The sequence below is a fragment of the Nilaparvata lugens genome, chromosome 10, assembly GCF_014356525.2.
Source record: "Nilaparvata lugens isolate BPH chromosome 10, ASM1435652v1, whole genome shotgun sequence".
Taxonomy (NCBI): domain Eukaryota; kingdom Metazoa; phylum Arthropoda; class Insecta; order Hemiptera; family Delphacidae; genus Nilaparvata; species Nilaparvata lugens.
In genome coordinates, this window is record NC_052513.1 from 10,345,787 (window position 1) to 10,360,148 (window position 14,362).

General features: G+C 34.4%; 1 protein-coding gene across 2 annotated transcripts in view; it reads right to left on the reverse strand.

The window, feature by feature from the left end:
• LOC120353263 (heparan sulfate glucosamine 3-O-sulfotransferase 1) overlaps positions 1–14,362 on the reverse strand; it is a 196,216-nt gene that overhangs the window by 132,993 nt on the left and 48,861 nt on the right. For both annotated transcript variants that reach the window (XM_039436265.1, XM_039436266.1), the window contains exon 2: positions 11,229–11,263. The gene's annotated coding sequence lies outside the window, so the exon portion shown is untranslated. The remainder of the gene's footprint in view (positions 1–11,228; positions 11,264–14,362) is intronic.

Genomic DNA, 14,362 nt, shown 5'->3' on the forward strand with positions numbered 1-14,362 from the left:
TATTCTCTGTTGTCTGTGTTATTTTTTTAATATTTCTCAGTTTACTTTGAGCATTTTTCTCGGTAATTTGAGCAGAAGTCTAAATTTCTGAATCCTGTTTCAGTACTTTTTAGCTGGATGAAACAAACTTAGGTACGATTCTTCCCGCTAGGTCACGCGCTTGTCAGTTCAGCCATCTTGCAGCGATCCCAATCGTGTATTTTGAATGCGAATTTTTTGTTCTATCTGTATTTTTCTGATTCTTGAATAAATAAAAATGAGAACTTTGGCTGAGAATTTTCAACTTCAATTGGATTATTAATTTTTAAATGAATTAAGGTTATTAATAACAGCATCACACACACAAACATTTTATGCATTTCAGCCACAATTTCACCCATAATCATTCACTTTTCATATTCAATGGTAACTGTAGGAAAAATTTATGTGAAATACGTGCGCAAAGTTCCTCTGCTGCACTCAAGAAGCCATTCCGCCCTTGCCTACTGCTCGGGCGTAAACGTTTCTTTCGGTGCAGCAAACTGTCACTTTGCGCACTAACTATTTTGTATGATCAATAAGTTTTTCCCTTTTGATCAACACAATTTTTTACCATTTGCATAGTATACAAATATTATCATATTTGTGTACCGCTTAATTATTCGTATCAATTATATGGATTATGACAAAGCTTTTCGGTGGCTACAGCCTAATCGATGTTAGTTAATGGATTGTTGAGTAACGTGATGTCAGTTAATTGAAGAGCCTACACATATCAATGCTGTCCGATATTCGCATGTTGAATGGTTGATTATGCCAGTAATCGAATAACATTGTAACGACGTGTGTGGTTTCCTACATGGCGTGGACTGCTGGTGATTCCGTGCACTTGTCAGCCGCACAATAATGAGTGATGTTCTGCATGATTTCGGCTCGCAAATGAGATCGAGTTTTCGATCGGAAATTCTGAGCAAGGCCCGGACTCATTGGGGAAAATTGTTAGATTTGACGTGCATGTTTACTCCTTTGTCCGTTTCATAATGGAACTCATCAGGCTTTCAAGTGATCTGAATATTGCCTTCCATCACTCACAATACTCTCATAACATGGAGATTGAGATGGTTTTTGAAAATGGAATTGAAGGAAATTTCTCCCAAAATCTTCTACGTGAACGAGGTTTCGAATTTGTGAATACAGATTCAAATCACAAACAAAAATATGAAATTTATTATCATGATAATAAACAGCTTTTGTCATATCATAAATAGAGGAATCATGAAGTGCCGGATCTCTCCTTGCAAATCATTATTACTTGAAATTACTTTATAAAACCGTAGTTAGAAAACGTTTATGAATCATTGTTTAATTATTTGTTTTCTCAATCATTCAGTGTTCCAATCTTTACCAGATTCAAAGTTTAGATAAAATTTGTAAATAGAATTCTCCGAGTAAATAATATGTGACAATACTGAATACTCGACGACTATTTGATCTTACCAATTCGGATATGAATTCAAACTTTGAACTTGAACTTCAATTCCAGACAAGTTTTTGAGATGAAAAGTTGATCAGACAAGATGGTCTGAAAAGTTTTCAGTTGATCTTCACCGCTTGATCTTTCTGGTTTCATTCCAAAGCTGTATGATGCTCAACTTTTCCTGGCTATGGATTGACGATTATTAACAAAAATCATTTATAATCATCAACCATGAACCATCGATACTTTTCTTCAATATGGGGAAAACTGATGGTGGTTTTGAGCATTACTTGAAATGTACTTAATAATAAATTGTAGGATATCATTCATCATGTAACATGATGAAACTCATTCCCTCATCATCACCCCAAACTGTAAGAGAATATCAAACACGAAGTGCGAATGCTCAAACAATGGTTCATTCTCTGAAGTATTTCTTCAAAGAATTTGAAATTTTATAGAACGTTTCTTGTGTCAAAAGGTTTTCATGCCTCAACAACGTGGGACGAAGAAAAAGTGGAAAAATCTTTGTTTGTGAATCAAACATCCTGGGAGGTACATCACGAATCAGTGAGCATTGCCCTTTAGCTTCATCACAGAGAACTAAAACAGAACAGAAAGTCCGATGGAGCATTAACAATGGTCGGAGATGAACTAAGGTGTGTGGGAAGATGAAAACTGTTACAACTCTCAGTAGCGCCCTTTCATCATTCTATCTCTCCATTCCTTCCTACGCATTTCGCGTAACATAGTAACTCCCACCGGACCGCTAGCCTTAGAGACGCGTGGTATTTCCAATTTGAATGGAGAATGAATCACTAGCAATGCTTCAATGCTGCAATCCCCGACTACTTGAAAAGCGGCAGATATAGGATAAATGTTGTGGGCGCAACCAATATCAATTCTCTCTATGATAAAAGAGAGGGTTTATTGTTACTGATAACGATATTTCAATGGAATCACTGGCGAGAATCAAATTTTCATTATTTGTGTGGCTTGTTATCAATTATTATCATAGTCATAATATAATTGTATACTTAGAAATCAACAATTGTAAGGTAATAACAGATTCAATAAGGTCTTCATGATTATAGTTACTGAGCCAAATATCATGCTGTTACAGATTTATGTATATTAGGTTACTAGTAGTTCTGTGAACAGTAGACCTTACGCAGTTTTCTCATCCACAAGTTTCTGATGTCACCTGATACAGTTGATTCAGTTGAATCACGATTTACAGTTGAATCATAATCAGTTTTACTCTTAAAAACTGTTATTTGTTATCTCCAAGATCAAAAACTCACTTATGTTAATAAACTCAGTTCACGTTTGAATTTGTATCCCATATGATAATTTATCCAGTTCCGTGATAATCTTTCCATCTGATTTTTTAAAATTTTAAAATTATTTTTTTCAATCAAGAATATTATAATTTCTTCAACATTATTTAGTTCATTTAATATTTTTTTATTTTATTTTCATAACCTATTGAATTTGTTTTTCAAATGAGAGAATATTGATACTGATGGACACGTATCATGAGAAATATTGAAACCCTACCTCATAGAAATAGACACTGCCAGACATCTGTCTAATGCATGCAATGAATAATCCACTTGGCAGCTGATTGATTATGAATAATTCTATAGTCTGATTGATCCTATCTTCAAAGTATATATATATATATATATATATATATATATATATATATATATATATATATATATATATACACATACATACATAGTGATATCAGAGTATGGAGGAATTCTTTTTCTTTTCATATTATCCTTAAAATGCAAAATTTCAAAAAACCTTGTGTATATATCGACGCGTAGTTGAAAAAGGAATATTCCTGCCAAATCTCATCGAATTCTATCAACACCGTAATCGCGTTACATTCAGACAGACAAAAGAAAATCCTAGTTGAAACATAGATCTCACTACGTTCGGTCAATTTAGATCTAAGCCTATCTGATATTACGAGTACAATTTGAAGTGACTTTAGCAATCGATCAGAAGAAATTGAAGATTTTCAGACATTCAGATAGAGGTGAATAAGAAGAACACATATTATTGGAAAAATCGAAGAAATTGAACGAGGGAGGAGAGGAAAATTAATATACTGATGAAGGATATCTGAATAATGTTGAATACTGTTGAACATATGCGAATAGATAGAAAAAAGCGACAAGAAGTCAAAGATTTAGTGATACAAATTTCGAGCAAGAGCATTGTTTACGATGAAATTATCAAATTACCATCAAGAAAGAAGTGGAGATTTCTCGAAGAGAAAGTGGAAAATTATAGTTGACTGCCTCTCATAGGAAATTAGGAATTGAATTGGAAAAATTAAGCAGAATGTTAAATGTGAATTTACTCTTATTAAGTTGGGAATAGAAGAACAATCTGGAAAATTAATTAATTATAGTACATTTTTTTAGGGCTACTTTATAGTTTCATTACATATCTCAATTGAATAACCATATAATCCCTTAGTTATAATCAATTGAGAGAATGAAATATTGAGAAGAGATACAAAAGTGAAAAAATGAGAAGAACTAATAAGAATGATGTGAATAAGAAATCGAAATAGGATGAAATATGTAATGACGGCGCTAGATAGGCAACCCGCCGTACACAAAATTTCTGAAAGAGACTCGCTAATGAGTCTGTGCATGGATTTGGATAGGCTACTGCACTAACAGTGCTCTGCTCACTGCTGCACTGTATTAGCATGGCAAGTGCACTCGTCTATTTGCCTTCAACATTGGCTGCTATTCTCAATGAAATTCCATTCAAACATAAATTATTGTAATAAGCCAAGGTTATCGCATGACTCACGCTAATGATGCTACTGCTGCTGCTACTGATAATATGGGGCGGGGTGCTGAGATTCTAGTTGAATGAACATTGAATTTCACTCACTCAAATCATTTAGCAGGAGGTGATCAAATTTTATCGTTTATCAGAGCTCTTTGTTTTGAAAATTAATATTTATTTATTAGGTTAGAACAAACAATACAATGATCGGAAAAAAACAAACAGGCTATTGCCCAAAACATTTTCAATTTCCTAATTTAGTTTCAAATTGTCCAAATATCATACATAGGTTATGTCCATTTCAATTTTCTACTCCAAATCACGATCTGAGAATATAGGTTGGAAAAAACAAACAATTTTGAATTTGGATAGATTGATAGTAAAACTTTCGTGAAAACATTAAAATATTGAATTCGTAAAATATTATCCAGGATTGGAAAGTCGATATCTTTCATTTTTCTTTTGGTGGATATTGCCGGAATGAACATTTTCACTTGTTCCTGAGTGAAGAGATCAACGATTTTTGAATGATCCAAGCTTTGGAGTGTACTGGCATTAAAAGTTGGAAACGTACCTTATCAGACCGTGAATCAATAGGAGGTAAATGTCAAATAAGGAACTGGAATACTGTATGATACATTTTTCACATTATAGTTTGAAAATAATGTACAACGTAAGTGTATATTATTTTCATCGTGGAATAATAAGTATCCATCATTATATAGTTATGATTCCCATACCACCTATTTCAGATGAAATACGACGAGAATTTTTCTTAATGGTTTGCAACGTTTTTCATATCCATGTGCATAACGATTTTCTCCGCAGAATGATACAGGATGTGAAATAATTCATTTCTGTCACACCTGCTTTTAGTGTCAAGATAGGAAGATCAACTAGATCAACTTCTATATTTTGATCTTTTATATGATAGATTTTCAACTTTAATAAACATTATCGGCCACAATTTATGGGGCAGGCCCAATTATTATTGAAATACTTTTGCTGATGAAGGAAATTAAAAAATCAAAAAACTCACAAGCAATAAATCGAAATAACCACTTCTGAATTCACTTTTGAAATATATTTATTCCATTTTCTATCGCATTCATTCAACAGGGTGATGTATTCATTCCTCAATTCTCTCAATTCGAGAAATTTCTACGGAAATTATTTGGAATTGAAGATTTATGTATCAAGAGAGTGCTTGCTTACATTTCTACCTCTCAATGATTGTGAAGGAAAAAATCAGACTTCTACAAGAAGATGGGGTTCCACAGCGAAAAGTTTTTAAACGGTTCACTTGAGTATGATATTTCCAAGAATCACTTTCCTGGTTGGTAATTTACTTTCCCAGCTGGACAAGGGTGAATACTAATCCAAACTTTTAAAAAAACATCATATCTTATTTAGGCCTTTTTCATGACTCGCTCAGAGCTCAGGGCTTCTCATCGCTTGTACTTTCCCGGAAATATGTCTGCAGGATTACTCAGCCTGCTCACATTATTCACAAAATGAAAACGTTCTCTGATAATCGACCGTTTTCCTAGAAAACGAGACTAATGAAAATGAGCGTCTGAGCTCATATTAAAAGCAGTCTCACTATTCATAAGATGTATTGCTTTCCCTCATGCTTCATTGAGTCTAATTATCTCATATGATTGATGTATAACAAATCTGTCAATGGAACATCATCAATATGAATGAAATCTTCAAATGTTGAAGCCAAGTTTGAGAAAAATTTATCTTCAACTCATGCAAGATGATATTCTGGAAAGTAAACGTTTTTCTCCGTATACATCGGCCTCTCCCCAAAGAAATTCAGAGATTTACACAATGAGTGAAATACATATAAATCAAACAGCTAAACCAAGTATCAAGAGCCTTAAAATGTATATGATCAATTATATCATGGTTTATATCTACACAAATCAGTTATCAATATACAAACAGAATAAAGAAAAGATGTATGCAAAGAGTCAGAGCAACTGTCAAGAAATGTCAAGATCTATGCAAAAGAGTCAGAGCAACTGTCAAGAAATGTCAAGATCTATGCAAAAGAGTCAGATCAACTGTCAAGAAATGTCAAGATCTATGCAAAAGAGTCAGAGCAACTGTCAAGAAATGTCAAGATCTATGCAAAAGAGTCAGATCAACTGTCAAGAAATGTCAAGATCTATGCAAAAGAGTCAGAGCAACTGTCAAGAAATGTCAAGATCTATGCAAAAGAGTCAGATCAACTGTCAAGAAATGCCAAGATCTATGCAAAAGAGTCAGAGCAACTTTCAAGAAATGTCAAGATCTATGCAATAGAGTCAGAGCAACTGTCAAGAAATGTCAAGATCTATGCAAAAGAGTCAGAGCAACTGTCAAGAAATGTCAAGATCTATGCAAAAGAGTCAGAGCAACTGTCAAGAAATGTCAAGATCTATGCAAAAGAGTCAGATCAACTGTCAAAGAAATGTCAAGATCTATGCAAAAGAGTCAGAGCAACTGTCAAGAAATGTCAAGATCTATGCAAAAGAGTCAGAGCAACTGTCAAGAAATATCAAGATCTATGCAAAAGAGTCAGAGCAACTGTCAAGAAATGTCAAGATCTATGCAAAAGAGTCAGAGCAACTGTCAAGAAATGTCAAGATCTATGCAAAAGAGTCAGAGCAACTGTCAAGAAATGTCAAGATCTATGCAAAAGAGTCAGAGCAACTGTCAAGATCTATGCAAAAGAGTCAGAGCAACTGTCAAGAAATGTCAAGATCTATGCAAAAGAGTCAGAGCAACTGTCAAGAAATGTCAAGATCTATGCAAAAGAGTCAGAGCAACTGTCAAGAAATGTCAAGATCTATGCAAAAGAGTCAGAGCAACTGTCAAGAAATGTCAAGATCTATGCAAAAGAGTCAGAGCAACTGTAAAAGAATGTCAAGAACAAGTAGGAGATATCCAGGATATCTACAAATATGGGATCCTACACTATCAATATCATTTGTTTAAAGTAGACCTATATATATATATATATATATATATATATATATATATTATATATATATATATAAGATATTATAACCTCTTACTATCACTGCTATTCTGCTTGAAGCTACAAACATAATTTCTGTGACTTCAATGTGATTATGTAGTCAACGACTGAATATCATAGCTTCTGACATTATACATTTTTACATAAAATGACGTTACAAACGCGACATGTTAAATTCTAATCAACAATAGATAAGATCGTTGTCACGTTGTTCAGGATACTAAAAAAATGTAGTATCTTGTCTTTCCCTGAACTTAATGCAGATGAATAAAGTAATCCACGTCTACTATTCCGTCAAATCAATGATATGATTATCAATTGAAATATAAGTTGGTTGGGAGACGAGGGTTGGACAATTATGCAATGTATGTATATATTATGAACATTCAATGATTCTCTCATCAGCTCTGCTGTTAGTTTGATAAACAACATTAGTAAATTATTAACAAGTCATATGGTTCATATGATTAGAAAGAAGAAGCGTGAATGTAGAGCAACCAGCTTCTTACATGTATTAATAAAGTACGGTATATTCATTGTAAATTTCAATTCTGTAGATGAAAATGAATGAGAAATTGCATTTGTTTAAATTCTAATGAGTTTTCTGCTAGCTATTCACCCTGTTGTCAGTATATTTGCAGTAGCAGAAGTCTGCGGGTTAGTTGACAGCATTAAATTTGTGATTATTCACTCCTATTTCTTCTTCCAATAATGATGTGCGTGAAATCCACATTAACACATTGCAAAATTCAACAGTATCATCACAGTTCAGATGAGCTCCTTGGTCTTTGTTCACAAGAACGTGGTAAATTACAGGCTAAGTGATAGAAGTTCTCGATATAGGTTGGTCTATTACCCTTGGTAGATATCTGCAGTGGATGCGTTCATATATTTCAAATAGAAGGCAGTTCGTGACAGTTAGAAGAAGAACTTATGATACCTTCAAATCAAGATTTCTAAGATATTTAATTTCTATGAGCCTGTACTCAATTCAGGAGTATCTAAATTGAATTGTTGTTAATGTTGAAATTCTTTGACCTCTTTTACTGTGACGTTATTTATATTGTATTGATGCAATGATGAATAAAGAATTATTTGATTGATTGATTGATTGATTGACATGTTTGTGGAAACTAGTTTCGATTTTCTGAAAACATAGTGGAGAAGGATGTTCGGAAAGTACGGATATTACACGTGCTTTAGGATAACTGATAGTAAAGATATCCTGATCGAACAGTAATGTGGTACGATAAAATAACACTACAAAACAAGGGAACTCTTACATTTGACAACCAATTTTGATTGAACATGAAACATGCTTAAAGATTGAAAAACCACTCACCATCTCCTTCCGTTTTAATATACGAATGAATACCTCATTTGCGAGGTGGGTAGTGGGTAGTAGATCATTGGATGGATAGGAAAACCCCAGGTTGTGAAAGTAGATGAATTTTAAGACTTTGAAGCCACTTTTTTGCTCGAAATCCCCTCCCCCCTCTCACCCCTCGTCCATCCCGCCTCCCCTTCCCCCCGCCCGGAGGGTGGGGGGTGTTCTAAAAAAAGATTTCCCCCCCTCTCTCTCTCTCTCTCTCTCTCTCTCTCTCTCTCTCTCTCTCAATCTCTCTCTCTCTCTCTCTCTCTCTCTCTCTTCTCTCTCTCACCCTCTCTCTCTCTCTCTCTCTCCTTCTCCTTCTCCCTCTCCCTCTCTCTCTCTCTTATCTTATCTCATCTAATCTAATCTTATCTTATCTTATCTAATCTAATCTAATCTTCCCCCCCCCCAGTGAGGACGAGGGGGATGGAGAAGGAGAGAGTGATCTCTCTCTCTCTCTCAGTGAGGGAAAAAATAATTTCCCTGTGAGGGGAGTGAGGGAAAAAATAATTTCCCTGTGAGGGAAAAATTCTCTACTGACAGATTAAAGTGAATCCATATTTCTACATCTATACTGTCAAATTAAAGTGAATCCATATTTCTACATCTATACTGTCAAATAAAAGTGAATGCATATTTCTACATCTAATGCTTAATAATAATAATGGTTTGCTTTCCACCTGACAGTTAAGAAAACTCAATCAATTTATATTGAATTTTCATGTGCTGTACAAACTGCAGGCGTTATTGTTTAAGTGTTTCTCCGAGAATATCTATAGTAAATTTAGAATGAGCTAGCATATCCAAAAATAGGTATAGATATCCTCAGACCTATTTCACTTGGGGGTCATACTCAAGCTCTATTGATGTCTGACATATCTCAACAGAGAGAGGTCAATGATCTAAGTTGTTCTTTTACATTTTTTATCTGCGATGTCATACAAGCATTTCCAAAGTTCGTCGGAATTTGTAACAATAGTTGATAAATCATTTGCACTACAATAATGTAGATGGCCGCTGTCTAGTATATCGAGCAGTTCGAAAATCTCAGATAAAATTGGAAAGTGTACATTTTCTGTTTTTGTTTTTGCCTTGGAATCCTGTTGAAAATTTAATACTCTTTGCAATTGAATCAAATTCATTAAATGAAATTGACATCAAGAGGCGAGTTAATTTTTTGAATTTTGCAAAGCTAAAACACTGCATGTCCTTGATTGCTATGAACTATAATTGATAAGGCACGAGGTGCACTTAGCTGTAACAGATTCGCTTAATAAGTAAGTATTTGAGTAGTTTCTCAAACGGGACATGTCATTGTGATAATTTGAACTGAATAATTAAATACATCTTGAAATCATATTACGCGTCCACGATCACGCATAATAATTCAAACTTCGAGTAGCGAAGCGAACACAACTATAACTGCTTTGCAACTACTACTGCCCCAGGCTAGCTCTAGCCCAGTAATGAGCGCATGAGCTACTAAAGACACTGTTTGAGAAAAAGTGTTTAAACCAACTATAAGCGCTCAAAATTCAAACGCCTATCCACTGATAAACTAATAGTGAATAAAAAAGATAATAACCATCCACCAGTCTTCAAGGTGGTTGACAACATGTAATTTGTAATTATATATTTCTATCCTCTTCAATGATGGTATGTGTGGAATCCACATTAAAACACAGTTCAACAGATCACAGTTCAAATGAGGTGGTTGATCTTAGTTCACTGGAACGTAGTAAATGACAGGCTGAGTAAGAGCAGTTCTCGATACAGGGTGGTCGATTACAATGCAGTGTCAATGGCGACCTGGAGAGGTTGCCAATTTGTATTAAGTAAACTTGAGAGAGGCTTGAGAACACTGAGGAGACCGGAGACCTCGAGTCGCTCACTTTGTGGGATGCGGCTCACTGTACAGTCTCTCACTGTAAACACTTGGCCCATTTGCACAACTGCAACACCTCCTCATCTCACTTCACTTATCCCCATCAATCATGTACAACTAGTGTCGAAGTACCACTTTCTTCTTAGATTGCTTAATTTCCACATTCAAAAGAATTTTGTGATATTCAAACATGTGAAATTTTTTATGAGATGGCTCGGATTACAAACAAAATTGAAAAATTCCCAATGCATACAGATGGGAAGGAGAATATTATTGGAAAATTATACTTTCACGATTCTATGAATGATGTATATAATGTTGTAAATAGAGTAAAACGGGTGACATTTCACGTTCATTTCGAATATTCATCTGCTTAATGTTTGTATCAGTACAGTATTAAGTATTGATCATACTCAAATAGCAAGAATGAGCCTGTATGGAGTTTATGGGGAAATTTATCTTCTTCATCTAAACCATCTTCTTCTTTATCTTGTTCATCCTTCCATGCCCTACATAATCTGAATGAGAAATAGTATTGAAACTCTGTAGTCAAAGAGACTGCAACATTTTTCATAATTAAATTGAGAAAAACTTAATAAGTTGTTTTTTCTACTGAAAATGTTTCATTTTTACAAAATCATATTATTGTATCATAACTCACCTAGATGGCATGACACCACTCCTTCACCCGGACGCCTGGAAAATAAGAGAAAAGCCAGATAAGAATTCATTTCATTTAATGATCTACGAGAGTAGGTAAGAAATATATTCATAGATACAGTTGAACAACTGAAAAATGGTGGTTTTATTACAAAAGTAGATTTTATCACCCTTACTTGGGAAGCTGCCATTTGGCTTGCACCAACAATTTACACTCCAAAATAATTGACCACACAATGAGAACTATATTAAAATATTCAACACACTTGTTGTTACAATCAAATACAGTGTTAGGCTAGGCGCACACCAGTCAGTCAAGACATGATCAGACACAATACTTCACATAGTTGCTTATAAGACATGTCTAATTGCAATGACTAATCAGAGTGCAAATTCATAGAATTGTGTTAAAGAACACGTTAAGCAGCTTTGGAAGAGCTGAATGAATATGATGATAATATTTATTTCACATGGAATTCCCTGATACAGGTAGAGAAAAAATTATCTAAGAAAGGAATTTGAGTATATCTGTTGAGTAAATAGAAATAAATAATTGTGGGTTAAAAATTCAACAGGGGGAAAATGTCATATTGAAAATGTTTTCTCGCACTTCTATAATGGAAACTACTCCCACAAGAATATTATTTTCTGTGAAACGTCTCCTGTCTCCTTGAATAATAGTTGTCCATCTAACATAGCACCTATTTATCATTCAACAGCAGCACACACGAGCTAGCAGCAAGTGCTTAAGATCGTATTTTCTAAGAGGGTCTTCCAGGAATAATATGAAGATGGTCTATTGTGAAAGCCTTGAGGCGCTTTGGGAAATAGTCCGGAGTTCTCAGAGTTGACAGAGACTTGAAGTTTGTATGTTGCTCAGACAAGATGCTATTCCCAAACGATATATTAATTACAAAGCAGCGTGAACAGTAGTTGCCAAGTGGCAAGACAAAGATGGAAATAGGCTAGTGCGTTCCCAACAAATCCACGATCTCTCTATATAATTCCATCTGAAAGTTCGCGGCTGCTAGGCATTATGCAATTATAATTGGTGTTAATTGAACAATGAATAATTCATAAGAGGCTTTCCAGAGCTCGTACAAAAATAGAAATACTATATTTCCTTTACATAATATGATAGTAGGGGAAGGAGATTGACAAAGATATGTGTGGAAATGGAGAAGGTTTTTCGAAAGTGGATATCTACATTCAAATTTCTTTCCACATTTGTGTTAGTTACCTATCGACTGATAGTTCATTTGAAAAACAGCAAACAAGAATTTATAGTTCTTCAATGTTATATTTGATTCTTTGTAATAATAGCGCAGGAGTTTTTTGAGGAGCTTTATCATTATTTAAAACTCTAGATTCAAATTTTGTAAAGTTTTTTATACTATTAAATTGGGAAATTCTCAAACTATATAGACTCACAGGAACTGATAGTTGTGAAGTCTTTTCAAATTTCAAACCAACAACTGTCATCTATATTAATTTATGAACAGCAAGCAATTGTTCTATGCTCCATCGTTTTCATTGATTGAATTATTTAATTAATTAATTTATTATGTAAGGAATAGGTAGTCTATGTTAGATTTCACTTATGAACCCTGAAACGAAATTCCATAGATATATTTGAATTTCTCTGTCGAAATATTCAGGATATAGACAGAAGTTCAATATTCCTAGTGTTACACTTCTAACAGAGAGTTTCATATGATTAGGACTAACTAAAATTTCTAAATTTATACTGGTTGAAAATTCATTGCATTTCTACTATTGATCCAATCTGATCAGAAATCGATCCCATTGAACCGCAACGTTACGCTATGGCAATTGTATTCATTAGCAGTTTCTACGTAAATCAAATCTGCAGATTGTATCCTTCAGTGGTGTAGGAGGAGAGCAAGGCAACTTGTAGATGATGGCAGATTATTAGCCGATTTTATTTAGGTGCGTGCAACACGCTTACAAGTTCTCTGTGGTAATGATGAGGGGAAGAGGGGTGGAGAAGAGAAGAAGAAAAAGAAGAAGAATGAGTGAGTCTCGCAAGACGGGTTGTGTGCCTGCGCCGTGCGTGCTAAGTGCCTACATTTTTGCTTCTTACCCAACCTCCAACCTGTTTCTCTGCCACCACTCAGTTCCCAAACGGAAAGAAGCCTCAACTTGTGGTTTCACCACCTGTAATGTATGTAAACAAGTAATTTATTACTAATTAATTCCGGGAACTTTCCTGTTTATCCTGCTAATTCATCATCAAATAATATTTGCTGATGATTTTGATAGCATGGCAAAAACATGCACACATTTTCTAATTGCTACTTCATTGGTTGAGAGTTTACTGGGAAACTTACGTAGTACTTGGCATTTCGAGGAAATTTTGAGTGATTATGAGAGTGAAAATTCAGCTACAGTCATTGAATTTTCATGCTATGTTTTGTACTGCAGACTATGTTGTGTATAGATATTATATTATCTTCCATATAGGGATGTCAATCCCGGGATCCCGGGATCCCGGTCCATTTTTGATACCTAACAATCCCGGGATTTTTCAGCGTCAATCCCGGGATTGTAAACCTGGAATTGTGAATCATATTTTTCCAAAAACAATTCAATATGGAATTTATTTACGGTGATGAATATGAGTTTTTATAACTAATTTATTGTTCTAAGTATTTGACTAATTTATTCTACAGGCACATTTTACAGTTGCATATACATAATATTGATTGTATACTGTACTCTTTACTGGCTTAATAAAATTCGCATTATCAGTTCGCATAATTGGCAGAATGGTTGTTATGTCTCCACACTTGTTTCTGTTTACACAGCACCACAATTACAAGTCTAGACGGCGCAGTATTTGCAATAGTGCTGATAGCATTTCCTTGAAATGCATTCCGAACTTTGGAAAGACTTCAGAAATCAGAAATTAAAAAGCACTAACGATTCACTCTCTGTCTAATTATTCCTCTCCTCTTCTCTTCCTCTATCATAAGTAGAATATATAGTTGAAGTAAATATTATAGTTGGCTCTACGAAATCTCATTTAGTAGTGTAGTGGTTCAGCTTTCGCGTTGTTTGGTCGGTATGGCGTTACGGTCTTACAAAAAGTATTCTATTTTATTATTAATATTA